The following is a 14,121-nucleotide window of genomic DNA, read 5'->3' as shown; positions in this document are numbered from 1 at the left end:
TACCTTCTAAAAAAGGGAAACCCTCGGGAGGAAACTACAATTGCAATTCTTCCCCCTTAATAGTGTGTGCAGTAGAAATCTTGGACTCATCTGGATATGTGAATGGAGCATCGCTTTCGGGTTCCATGTCTGAAAACAAACGACGACGAATGGTCGAATGAGTATGGGGGGATAGTTCAAAAGGAACAACTGGCTGGTTGTACGGACTGTAAGGATGTTGCAGTGATATCACAATAGGTTCAAACAGAGGGTTCAGAGTGTAGATAACTAGTCCAAGCTGACTGTCAGTGGTCGACGAGTTCTCTGGAGTTTGAACATGATTGTTCGGAGATTCAAGATCAGCACAAGACACAGTATCGAAAGTAGGCAGAGGACGAGATGGGCGGAGGACAAGATGACAAGGGTTGAATGCTTAGAACAATTGTGACTTCAACATATTGGTCCTCGAGTGACTCTGGTAACTTAGGAAATGACTCCTCAGGCAATCTTTCAGACGAAGGAGAGGAAGAGGAATTGGGTGAACCAAATGGTTCAGCCACAATGACCTTGTCTTAGTTGACATAACAATTAACTTCAAGGCTTTAAAATGTTCTTTTAAGGAAAATTCATGATTTGGTTTCAGAAAATACTAACATGGTGTTTTTGGATCGTGGGCAATCAATTATTAAGATGCATAAAATATTTCTACTCTTTCATTTTTTAAGAGTCGAGAAAGAAACAAAGACGACTATCGCTTTCGATTAGAAACGAGCTCGAAAGGACAAGTGATCAAATGATCTTTTAAGTTTAATGAGTCAAAAAAATCAAATGACTACTCTGTATGATCTAGGTAAACAGGATGACCAGGCAACCGTGAACTGCGGAATACCTTCTGGCGAACCAAGAAGTATGAGTAGGAAATCTTCCCGAATGCTGCATTTGGTGTATCAAGTTTGCAAGGTGGTCGACTCGGCTTCCTAAGGATAAAAGGATTGTAGCCTAGTGGAGTCTCCCTTTATATAATCGACAGTATGGGGAGCACAAATCTGTATTAGCACTGTCTAATGCTGAAGCTAATGACAACTGATAGGTTTAAAGACGCCGGAACACATCTCTAGCCTAGACCTTCTAGATATGATCATTAATGTCAAATGCGCCTTAGGTTAATTGAATTCATTTTAAACTTGATCTTGAGTTATGTTTTAGTTTTTAGGTCTTAGCGATGCGACTCGAAAAACCTTAAATGCAACTAAATGAGACAAGACCCTTTCAATTCGATGAAATGCCTACACTAGATAGGGTAGAAACTACTCAATAAAAAGAAACAATCAAGCAATTGAAAACGAAATGGTCTTTCACTACCTTACTTTTTCAAAAAATAAACTAATGAAAAATGCATTCCAATTCCTAATTTCATGATAAGCACTTATCTATTAGTCCTTTCAAAGGGAAACAAGTTCTCTTCCTTTTACAAATGCTGATGCAATTCTAGTCTTTTAATGATGCAAGTTATCATAACGTAATGACGCAACAGGCTAGAATTTCATACTCTTTCATGAAACCACGAAACAAACTTTTCGCATATTAATCTTTCAGTGAAAAAGTTCTCGAGACAATAATCTCTTCAAGAAAATGAACATGTGAAAAGAGAAACTCATTCAGACTAATGAAACACCGACTTTACCAATCACAAGATGAACAATGTAATCTATGCCGGAAAAGAAACGTTTAGGCAAGCAAGCGAAAACTGTTCAAACTTTTGTAAAGGAAGTCAAAGTCATAAAAGGATAAAAAACAAGATCAGAGAGTAAGTGCACCTACAACCCGACTTACTGAGTTTGCAAACTGCTGAATGGATGACTAACTAGATGCCTTAGTGTCGCTGGCCACTCAATGACTCAATAAATCAAGCAGAAAGATGATAATCCAATAAGCAAACAAAACCAAATGAAAAGTAGCTTTCTAATAAGGGAGAAAACGGTCCAAAAGGCTTACGGGGTCAAAATCACAAGAGCAAAACACACTGGCCAAGATTGGGGTCAAGCCCTAATATTCACTTACAGGCATCGACGTGACTGCCTAACTGACAACAAGCGCTAGAGGCTGGTCAACGCAACTATTTCTTAGCAACTTGCGCTGGTCGACGCGACTGTCAGTGAATTAAGCATGCTGATCGAAGGAGCTAAGTAATTTTTATTTTTTTTGAAACAAGTACCAGATCTGCTACTATGAATTTTAGACTCAGACCAGAAGCAGGAGAAAAGAAACAGAACCAAAGGGAAAAATTGGAACTAGAAAATTTCTCACAAAATCATGAAATCCAAGACAAACAAAAGGATTGGGATTCCCCAGCGGAGTCACCAATTTGTGGTGAAGTAAAATTATAAGTGCAGACACGAACAAATTCCTCTAGCCCGAAAATGGGTCTAGCCACAATAGATACATTCTTTGGAAGATTTCCTTAGGTTAGAACCAAATAAGAGGGCCTACTTCTTAGTCTGTTTATCCTATTTGATGATGTCCTTGCTTGCTCGCTCCAACTATCTCTCGCTTCCTTCTTCAAGCACCTGAAACAAGTAAACAACAACAAACAACAAACATGATAATAGAAAAATTGTAATTCAACCTACCTAACAAGTCAAGAAACATTAAGCCACGAATACATAAGATGAAAAAACACATAGGAAATCAATCGATAGTTGCATATATTAATATCAAAGAGAGATTACAACCATTTGTCTTGACATTGTAGTCCTCCTCTGACAAGACCAGGTTCCCACACACTTCTGCTAGCATTCCATGATGGCCTCAATCAAAAATAGTTTTAAGGCTCTTCCCTTTATGCTTCACTCCAAACCAGATCACACTTCTCCCTCACACAACTAGATAGCTACAACTAGTAATGGCTTGTTGTCTACTCCAAACCAAAATAGCATAAGCACACCAACATCAACACTAGTTTGTGCTTGGGAAAAAGGGAGGTTTATATAAGAAAAATGGATGGGATATGGATCCTCTTCTCATGGGAGAAGGGCCTATCCCTTGAGGTAGTTCTATCATAGCAGAAAGGATCCCAAACTGACATCCTCGACCCCATCTGGCCAAGCCATTTACCAGAGTTCTGTTACGAAGCTTTTAGAGCTGGAAGCTTCAGCTCCTAATTTAAAAAACTTTCCATAACACGACCAATGCGACTGGAACACATCTCAGTTGCTCTGGTCAACGTGAGGAGTAGTGTTAATCTCTACACATCGGCACGAGGGAGACAAAGGTCATTAGCGCTGGTCTTGTAAACTGGGAAAAACAGAAGTTTTAGGGGAAGTGGTGCAAAAGGGAATTTATCTGCTCATGAAGAGGGACACAATGGGAGTTTCTCCATGAAGGCAAAGCATGTGGGGTTCACTATAGAGGCCCTCTAGGATCAAGGAATGGGGAGTATAGGGACAGTGACAAAAAGCTGTGCAACAACACCACAAGAGCGGCATAAATTCATTCGCTTATTCAAGAAGTTTCGAGATGTGTTTATGTGGACATATGACAAGCTAAAAACTTATGACACACGAATAATCCAACACGCCATCCTAATCAAGGAAGGGGCAAGCCTTTTCAGCAAAATATGCACAAGGTACATCTAATGCTTGAGCCCCTGATTAAAAAAGAGTTGAGAAAGTTGTTGGATGCTTGAATCATATACAAGGTGTGACATTCAATCTGGGTATCAAATCTAGTCCCAGGAAGGAAAAAGTATGGGGAAATATACTTGTGTGTTGATTTTCGAAACTTGAATTGCACCTCGGACAAAGATAACCACCCTGTGCTGTTTATGGAGCAGATACTGTAGACAATATTGGGGTCAGAGATGTTTTCTTTACTTGATGGTTATTCAAGATAAAACTAGGTTGTGGTCTTAGATCTTTTCAAACTAAAAATTAAATTCCGTACGAAGTGGGGCACATTGACATTCACAAGAATGTGTTTTGGGCTAGTCAACATCGGTGTGAAATTTCAATATGCAAGGGAAATTTCATTTCACAGACTGGTCGGACAGAGCATAGTGGTGTTCTTGACGATGTCTTGGTGTTTTCCAAGAAGAGATTCGACCACTTATGCCACTTGAAGAAAATCTTTGAGCGATGTCGAAAGTACAGGATATTGCTTAATCCCAAGAAGAGCATTTTTTTCAGTCTCCGAGGGTAATCTCTTGGGAAACATTGTCGCAAAAAGTGGGATTAAGGTATACCCAGAAAGGTTAAAATCTATTATGCAGATTCCCTTCCTAGTGAATAAGAAAGCTATGCGGTCCTTCCTGGGTAAGATAAACTTTCTCTGCAAGTTCATCTCCGATTACACTCAAATTTTCAAACCCATGTAGGAGATGGTAAGGAAGGATGTGATATACAAGTGGGACAAAAGGGAAAATGACATGTTTTTCCATATCAATTAAGCGATCACAGAAGCACTAGCCTTGTACAACCCATATTTCAATAAATATTTTATGCTCTACTTCTCTTGTCACTGTGCTTACACAAAAAGATGATCAAAACAATGAGCAACTAATATATTTTATGAGTGCTAGCCTACATGGACCTAAGCTTAATTATCCCACCATTGATAAATAGACGTATGCAATCTATAAGGTGGTAAAGGAATTCCAACCCTATATCTTAAAGAATCATCACATTATCTTTGTTCTATACCCAACAGTCATATCATTGTTTTTCCAACAAGAGTTGGGTGAGAGAAGAGCAAATTGGATGACACGTTTGCAAGTGTTGCAGTGTTTTCTTATGAAAGATGTACGAAAAGGACCCACTTAATATTGTGGATGAAAAACAATCTCAAAAATATAAATGGCTGCTAAACATTGTAGGTCTGCATCAACTGATAGAAATAAATTCTGATCTATGCCACAATCATAGTTAAACAACAAAAGAAATAGTAATAACTCCAATCATCCAATGGTAGCCAGATATACAAAGAATAGATTTTATTATAACACCTATGAAGGGAACAAATAAATGTTACCAGTCCCCCTCTATGGGATGGGTTCTTGGCTATCCTCAAATTTCTTTAGCTTGTGTAGAGTCTCTCTCCTCTATAATGTGTAAACCCAGCGAAAATATGTTTTGTGACAATGAAAATAATCAGTGTTACAATAGTGAGTGCAACAATGAAAATAATCAAAAGTGAATAATGAATGGAATACCCTTCTATTTATAACAAAAAATTGAGCTATCCTCGAATAATGAGCAATACTAAAATATTATTAACCCCATTCTTGGGATAACCACTTGGAATATTTTATTATATTTGGTTAGGAGGGAAAAACACTTAAACTTTTATTTAGAAATAATAAATAAATAAATAATTTATTTATCATCTCAAGAAATTGGTTAAGGAATAATAAACAAATAATGATTTATTTAATTATTCCTAAGGGATTTAATCAAATTTGACAAAGAATAATAATTAATTAGTGATTAATTAATTATTCTTAGAGAAAAATAATATAATTGATGATTTATCTGTTTATTTTTCATGATTGGGTCAAATATGACAAGGAATAATAATTAAACAATGGTTTAATTAATTATTCCTAGAATAAAATTAAATAAATAGTGATTTATTTAATTATTCTTCATGGGTTTAACTATAAATTACTTAACAAAAGTGGTTTATTAAGCAATTTCTCACAGTAAAAGAAATTTTACTATGGTAAAATTGGCTTTACATGGTGTACTTCGATCCATCAAGTAAATTAGGCTAGATGATCAATTTTTTGGTAATAATAGATTTCCCCACAAAGTACAAGTGTTAGGGGCAAAATGTATGACAGAAGTACGTTGTAAAGACACAATCACTAGACAACACAATGGAGTCATAGAGAGAGAGAGAGAGAGAGAGAGAGAGAGAGAGAGAGCATTAAAGTTGAAGCGAGAGAGAATAGGGACAGAGGGGGCGAGACAAATGAAAGTCTCCTTTTATGTTGTGGTACCAGACCTGAATGAGGTGGGGGAGGCATAACCATACCCACCGAGATAACTTACTACAAAAATAATGGTGCACCCAGAAACATAAAACTAAGCAACAAAGTACATGATGAATGGTACATGACATGATGGCATAACAGAGTTAGAAAATAATACAATGTGTCCCATATACATAATGCACCTGGAAAAACATGAGCCAAGACTGAATATAATAATATTTGCGTATATGAGATATAATGGCTCTTCCCTCAAAAAATGGGTGGGAGGGAGGGTAGAACAATCGAATAAGCTCTACTGAATAGGGAAGGGCTCTGCAAAACTGAATGGATCATGTGAAGGAGACGTGCGTGCTATGAACACTATGATCGGTAGGAACCGAACCCATCAAATATGTGGAACTGCATCTGATGCTGTAGCATAATAGGAATGCATTCGGGCATGTGGGGGGCTACCTGAAGGGCCACCCCCTCATGAGGTTTGAAACATCTCACACACACCCGGGAATCACTGGTACAATCTACTGCATTACTGGACCATCAAGTGTATGAATCACAAACATGAAACAACCAAGTCAAAGGGAAATAATGAGTCCCTCTCCTCGATCCGAGATACTGAATAAAAATGGAAGCTGGAACTAAGATACACTGCCCTCTAGGTTGTTCTTCTGGAATAAAAGATTTGATGTCGACAGAATAGGGCCCGCGATAGATGAGGAAATGAGGATCCTCAACTAAGGCACAAGGGAAAAATAGTAATGTGACTGATGGAATGACACCAGGAATAATGGGGAAAGTGGTACTGAGGGACAAATAGATGACTTCCCTTGTCACAACATAAAGTGCATGGTTGACCTAGCAACGACTGACTCAACTCCAGAGGGGATGGGGACAATATTACTGGAGGCCAAAATGGGCAACACAGGATGAATGGTATGAAAAGATGGATGGAAATAGACTCCATGGATGAAAGGGTGACTCATCACAGATGCTCTGAACAAGGGTGACTCAATGACGCTGCCACACAGAATAGGCCTAGTGGGGCCATGAAATAATGAGTAAATGATGGTTACTCATGACAAAAATCAACACATGAGATGACAAGCACGAAGGGAAGGTGGTCCCAAAAGTACAAGCATCACATATGAATAAATTCAATTTTGAGGGGCGATGAAGTGACCCTTCTTGAAAAATTGACTTCCTGGTGACGTGTTAAATCATCGAAAACTGAGGAAGACCCATTATAGTACTTGGTGAGAGTTTTCCAATGGTGTTGATGGTTCATAAAATGGAGCTATGGTTTAGTCGTAATGCATGACATAAAGACAGTGGGTTTTCTTGTACAAGGGCGTTTTCCCTCCAATTTGAGAGGAGGAGAAGGCCCTAAATATTGTGGAGATCATAGCAGAAAAACCAACCATCGGAATCAGGATCTGTGACTTTCAAAAAAGTGTCCTTACTTGTCTAAAGATGGCCTTACTTCTTCTTGGAATGATGGTTCCTTGTGAAGAGTCAAGGGAAGAGTAAAACAAGAATGAGCCACTAGAGGAGGTCTAGAATCATCCTCAGCCACGGATTCAAACATGAGGACTATGTGGACATAGAGTAGAATATTTGAAAATATGCTATCAAATATCTATGTTATGTGATATGCATGTGGCTTTTCGGAGAGGTCAGTAGGACAAACTATCCAAGGAAAGGGAGGATAATCGAACATACCTAGATTCGATGGGATCTAGGCCAAGACTCAATGTTAATCAATTGAGAAGATGGCCAAGGGAAAACCATTGTGCCCCCAAGCATGGGATACTGCCTGTAAAAACATGTGATGGAGGGGACTGAACTGGTATGCAAAGGTGGGAATGATGCCCCCTAGTAGGAGGAGTTGTTGGAGCACCATTGTGTTCCGGGTGCTCGAAAAAGGGATTCAAGCATCTCAGCCCAACTTGGCATGAGATCCTCCAAAGGATGATAAGGAGATGTAGGGGCCTATGTGGCCCCCAGTATGCTATGGGCGTACTGTGTATATTTAGAGTGGTGGATTCCAAATACTTATATGTTTTATGTGATACATAATATGATTATGCATTTTGATATGATGATGATGATTTGCCATGTATTATGTTTTATGGTTGTTTCTATGTTATACAAGTGATAAATGCCAATCTAGAATTTTATTTGCAATGGTATCTACATGGTTATTTTGGGTTCTAGAACATGACTAAAAGTAATGGTTTCAAATTCATGTAATAATAGCTTAACTCGTAGATATTTTCTAAATAGGACTTAACTATGCACATGATACACACCATTCAATTGCATGATAAATAGAAAGGAATCTAAACTATCATGAAGATTAATGATGCGATGAGAAAGGGCATTGACAAACAAACCCATCATTGCATCATATTCGGCTTGGTTATTGGTGGCAGATCCAATGCACACGCCATTAGAAAGGACTAACGTATGAAAGGGGGTGAAATGGCCTAGGTTGCTGAAGCTAGATTCCTAGAGAAGCGACTCGCACCGTCAATATGACCGATATATGGTGTGAATGATGGATCCATCGGAAAGGTGCAAATGACAACGAATGAGATGATGCAAAGGGATATGCTATGAGAAAAATTTCTTGAGGTAGATTTCATTGGGATAATTAGGAAGGAAATGGCCTTCAAAATCCTCCAAAAATATGCCCCCTTGCCTAAGTGCAAGGGAAATCAGGGGTAGATATAGCTTCCATGATGTCATCATCAAAATGGAAGATGGGCGGATGGGAGGAATACTGGCTACTTGATGCGGCGACGTTACCTGGTGCATCAACCTGAGAAATAAGGTTCACATACGCATCATCTTGAATGCTAGACAATGAGATGGTAGAGGGAGGATCTGCAGATGTTGAGACCTGGGATTCTTTCAAAGGAGGTTCGATAGAATCACACACAAAAACCTCAGAAAGGTTTTCCTGCGAGGAACTCAAGGATGATGACAGATAAAGGATATGGCTCGTGGTGTCTGTCATCTTGACATCGGGGGGAGGGATCACGATGGTGGGACTAGAGTACCCCTATTATGGTTTACTAGTGGTACCAGAATCCATGGGTAGAGGAGTAAGTGTTCCACTATGAGTGGCCTCGTATTCGCGAAGTGCTTCAAGGAAATTGTGAAATTCATCGAGACGAGGGCAACAATGGGAATAGTGACTATGATGATCACACAGGCACAAGGGTGGTTTGTGCACAACGTTATGAGTTTCTTAGTTGGACTTGGTAAGGTAACATGGACCTCAGGGATATTTGACTCAGGGAACGTTTCATGAAATAAAGGTTTGAGTTGAGGAAGTTCAACACAATTATTGGTGGCATTCCCAACAACTTTACACAAAGCACATGGAGGTGATGGCTATGGGGCCTTGGGGGCTGGAGGAGCTGGAGGAGCTTGAGGAGCCTTTTCCTTAGGTTATTTCCTTTTATTTTTTTCCCCCTGTCCAGATGCTTTCGCAACAGGAGTGGGATCTTGTTGAGGTTGTGATGGAACTAAAGCAGCGATAGGGGCCATAGGGGCCGATTGAACTGGGGTCAAAGCATGATAAGGTCTTAGCTGACTAGGTGGAATTCTTGTAGGGGGATCAATGTACCATACTGGGATCCCCAAATTTATGTTAGGAAGGACCAGTGAAGCCATGACAGGGATAGAAAATACTCCCGTAGGGGGAAATAAGAAAGGTATCTAGCCTGTAGGGTAATGTCCTGGTAGAATAGCTCTTGGTTGGTTGAGACTTGGAGGAACAGTTCCTGGTGGAAACATAGGTGAGGCACCCACAAATAGAGGAGGTCATGGGGGGGTGGATCCAGAGGGTTCAACTGGGATGGCGAAAATGGGGTGCTAAGGAGACAAATATTGATCAGATGTACCAGAGTGTTTGAGAGTAGCCTATGACACTTGTAACATGCAAACACTCATAGAGTTAGGCTCTGAGATGAGAGGGGGAGGACCAGGGAAAGCAACCAACAATGAAGAATCTTTATAGACTCTAGGTGAAACATTGGTAAGAGGAGTTGGAGATTGCTTATCTGACACCGATGAGATAATGGACTAGGGGGAGGTCATGGATGTCGGTTCGTAGTAAATCAACTAATCGATATTAACGATCTTCCATTCATGGGGGAAGAAAATCTTATGGAAAACCGATGATGCGACGACTGACATGGCATATTTGTAACTACGAACTAAGAGAATATTGTAATCCAAAGGGGCATCAATAACCTCAATGTTGACATGGACATTCTTGCCCGCAAGGGTCACTGGATAGTTGCGGTACATGCCAAGAGGTTGGGAGGAGTTTCCATCCCAAGCACACAAAGTGATGGTGGAGGGGGACAACTCAAGTGACTTAAGTTGTTTCCAAACAGTAGCAAACATCATATAGGTGGATGCACCTTCATCAATAATGCATCGAGAGATGATTGCATTATGGACTCAGACTGGTATCTGGAAAGCAATGGATGATGTTATGATGTATCAATGAGGAAGACAATCAAATGATCGTCAGAAGGATCCACTACACCCAAGGTAGTTAATAGAGCTTTCTTTTGAGATGGGAACGACTGGAGTACTTCCAAAGTGGCATGGTGACAAGTGATTGTGCCAAGTCGTTTACTATATTGTATGTATGGATAGCTTGGTTAGAAGCCACATTACGATGTAATGGTCCCTTGGGGATCTTAGGAATGGCCTCAAATTTAGGTTGAGGGATATGTAGTGGAAAATTTGGTGTCCTAAGAGGCTCAATAGATGCTTTGGTTTTGGACTCAGTGGCGGATGAAGTCGATTTCTTTTCATATTGAAGCGACCGACTTTGCAAGTTGATATTGGAGGGATTAAGCTCATTAGAATTCATCATAAGGATCTGGTAGTAACTAGGACCAGAAGGTTGGGGGGATGGGCTACTTGGCCTGGCTGAGGTTAAGAAACAACAAATCCTTGCTGAGGGAAAGGATTTTTAAGCACTTCCGGTTGAGATGGCGCAGGATTCTGAGGCGATTGTTGACCTCTAGAAGCTGCTTGAGCTTCCCACATTTGGCGCATCTGGGGTAAGAGAGGACACTCATGTGTATATGTCCATGTACACCACAACATGCACAAGGCTTTTTCATATGAATAGACTTGTTCTGCATGGGATGGATGCCCTGTTGCTGGGTGTTAGTGTTAGACTGGTTCCCCTGGGGTTCACTAGGCTGATTACCTTGATTACCTTGGTTACCCTTGTTACCATTCCCCTTATTATTTTTCTTCGAATTTTGGGGATTGGTCACACTCTACTGCCCAAATACCTGACCCTAAGGGGGCAGTGGCTGCTGGGGTTGAGTATGCATCGGAGGTTGTGATGCTAATGCTTGAGGGGCTGGAGCACTTGGTTGTGCATAAGGAGGAGAAATGGTTTGGTAGACAGGTTGGGGCCATGAAAACATGTTGCTAGCAGGAGGGGCATGAGTGTTAGAGGAACTGGTGGCCCCTGTGAATAACCATAACTTTGCTGAGTATATGGCAAAGGGTGTGAAAGGGTTCCAACGATACTGTCGGCGGCGTGAGATGCCCCCAGTGCATTGGAACTTCCAGAATGAGGGAGGTCTTGAATGATGGTATATACATAACTGGATTGCGCATAAATAAGGTAATATCTTAGAGCAGTTTGGAGAGATTCTTCCTTAGTCTGAGGAAAATGGGACACAACATATTTCCAATGGGTGCTAAAAAGCTCCTAAGAAATCAATCCAGATAGACACGGTCTTCAAAAGGGGGGGCAAGACATGTGTTCCTCCTTCAAGGCCACTCTTGAACATGGTCGGAAAGGCGAGTGGCAAAGGACTGACAGAATGAGGTAATTAGCTCCATACCAGTGTCATACCAGAGAGGTAACTGGAAATATGAAATGAACACTTTGGCAAGCGTCGAGAAAACAGAATGAGATGTGGAGGGTTGGTCTACATACCATTTTGCAGCGTCTCCAGTGAGCGTGTGTTGGAATAGCTGAAGACGAATGTAGTCATTGGTAATGGAGTTGCATGAACACTACATGTGGAAGGATCAGACATGGTTGGTAACATCCTCTCTGGCATTACCCTCAAAATTTTGGGATGTCTGAGGGAAGCTTAGTTGGCATAGAAGGCCAACCAACATCGTGATGTATGTGGTCGTTTATCAACTGGCTAAAATCTGATCGACTTAACCCGGCCATAAAGGGGAGCATGGGGGATGCCGAAACAGTTCCTGAGACTGTTAGCTTGATGTGACCACCAGGATAGAACCAGAGCCAACACCAGGTTGGGTTCCTACACCAGCTATGGGTCTAGACATGGTGACGATATGCGGTGAAGGAGGCTCAGAATCAGATGAACCAGGAGGAGAGTTAGTATGGGGACTCAGAGGGCTATGAATTCGAACCCGACGGGGAGGGGTAATATGTCCAAGTGGACACTGAGAATGAAGACCTAATAGTCTCTATGATAAATGCCTTGGTGTCACAATGGTGGTAAGACCAACGTGACACAAAAATGGTGAAGGGAGATCAACAATATGCCTTTGTCTCAATGAGGGGAGATAAATTTATTATGTTAAGTCTTGGCTTGGCAGTGTAAACCAAGTGACCTTCGCTTAAGGTGTTCTTTTGTGTGTGATTGTATTTATTGATTAAGCCCATATCGTGTTTGGTAAAAAAGAAATAAAAAAGTCCGTTGAAAATAAATTGAAATTAACAACAAAATATGAACAAAAAAACAATTAACTAAACCCCAACCAAACCAGGTCTGCAAACACTATGTTGGTTGGTGGCTAAATTGACGGAAAATACACTAAAAAGGTAAAGAGATCTAATTGTTGGTGTGACTGGGATCAAGTGACACTAGGCTATTGGAAAGTGGTGCGGCAATAACAAAAAACCAGAGAGGAAGATTACTGCAAAAAGATAGGGAGATGGGTGAAACACCTAGGGAAACCGATGGGACCCTAAGGCCACTGACCAAACAAGTTGTAATATGAAACTATGGATGGTGATAACCTATCTTTATAGATCTGAAACAAAAGGGTACAAATCTGGAAAATATGGCTGAAAGTGTTGCAGAAACTTAGACTCATTTAGCTAAACTCCTCCTATAAAGGTGGAAGCATACTAGAAGCCCTAAGGGGGCTAAATTCCACTTCGACGAGTAAATCAGAGTATATAAAGACCTAAGCGGGATGAGACAGAGGTCAAACAACCCAACAGACAGTTCTCAACAAAACCTAGAAAAAAATCTGATAAAAACTCGGGAACCCTAAAATCGTAGGTACTGACCTGTTTTAAGGTGAAATCACACTTTTTAGACTGAAAGGTGCAATCTGGACTCCAGATTGCACTTTTTGGGCTAAAAAGTATGTTTTCTGCTCCGTGATTCCCGGTTGACAAATCTCAGAAAAAACTGTAGTCTCTGTCGCAGTCAGTTCTTATGACCTACAAAAAAAAACCAAAAAGCTTGTGGAAGTCAAAAACAGATATGGGTTAAAAAGATAGGAAACATTAAGAGACTGAAAAAAAGAATAAACCCTAAGTTGAGAATCAAAGGTCGCCCAGGTTTCTGGATCTGAAGTATAAAATGAGTGGAGTCGCCAATTTTGTTGTAGTGTTTTCTTCTCAAGGATGTACAAAAAGAACCTACTTAAGATTGTGGATGAAAAGCAATCTCAACAATATAAATGACTGCTAAACAATGTAGATTTGCATCAACTGATAGAAACAAAACCTACCAAGATTCTGATTTATGCCACAATCATAGTTAAACAACAAAAATAAATAGTAATAACTCCAATCATCCAATGTAAACCGGATATACAAAGAATAGATTTTACTATAACGCCTGTGAAGGGAACAAATAAATGTTACCAGTCCCCCTCTATGGTATGGGTTCTTGGCTATCTTCAAACGTCTTCAGCTTGTGTAGAGTCTCTCTCCTCTATAATGTGTAAACCCAACAAAAATATGGTGTGTGACAATGAAATAATCAGAGTTACAACAATGAGTGCAACAATGAAAATAATCAAAAGTGAATAATGAATGGAAAACCATTCTATTTATAACAAAATATTGAGTTATCCTCGAATAATGAGCAATACTAAAATATTAT

Source organism: Pinus tabuliformis, chromosome J (genome assembly GCF_031772625.1).
Source record: "Pinus tabuliformis cultivar Carrire ecotype Pingquan chromosome J, CPIR1, whole genome shotgun sequence".
Taxonomy (NCBI): Eukaryota; Viridiplantae; Streptophyta; class Pinopsida; order Pinales; family Pinaceae; genus Pinus; species Pinus tabuliformis.
The sequence above is the reverse complement of the archived record's forward strand: the minus strand, read 5'-3'. Positions refer to the sequence as shown.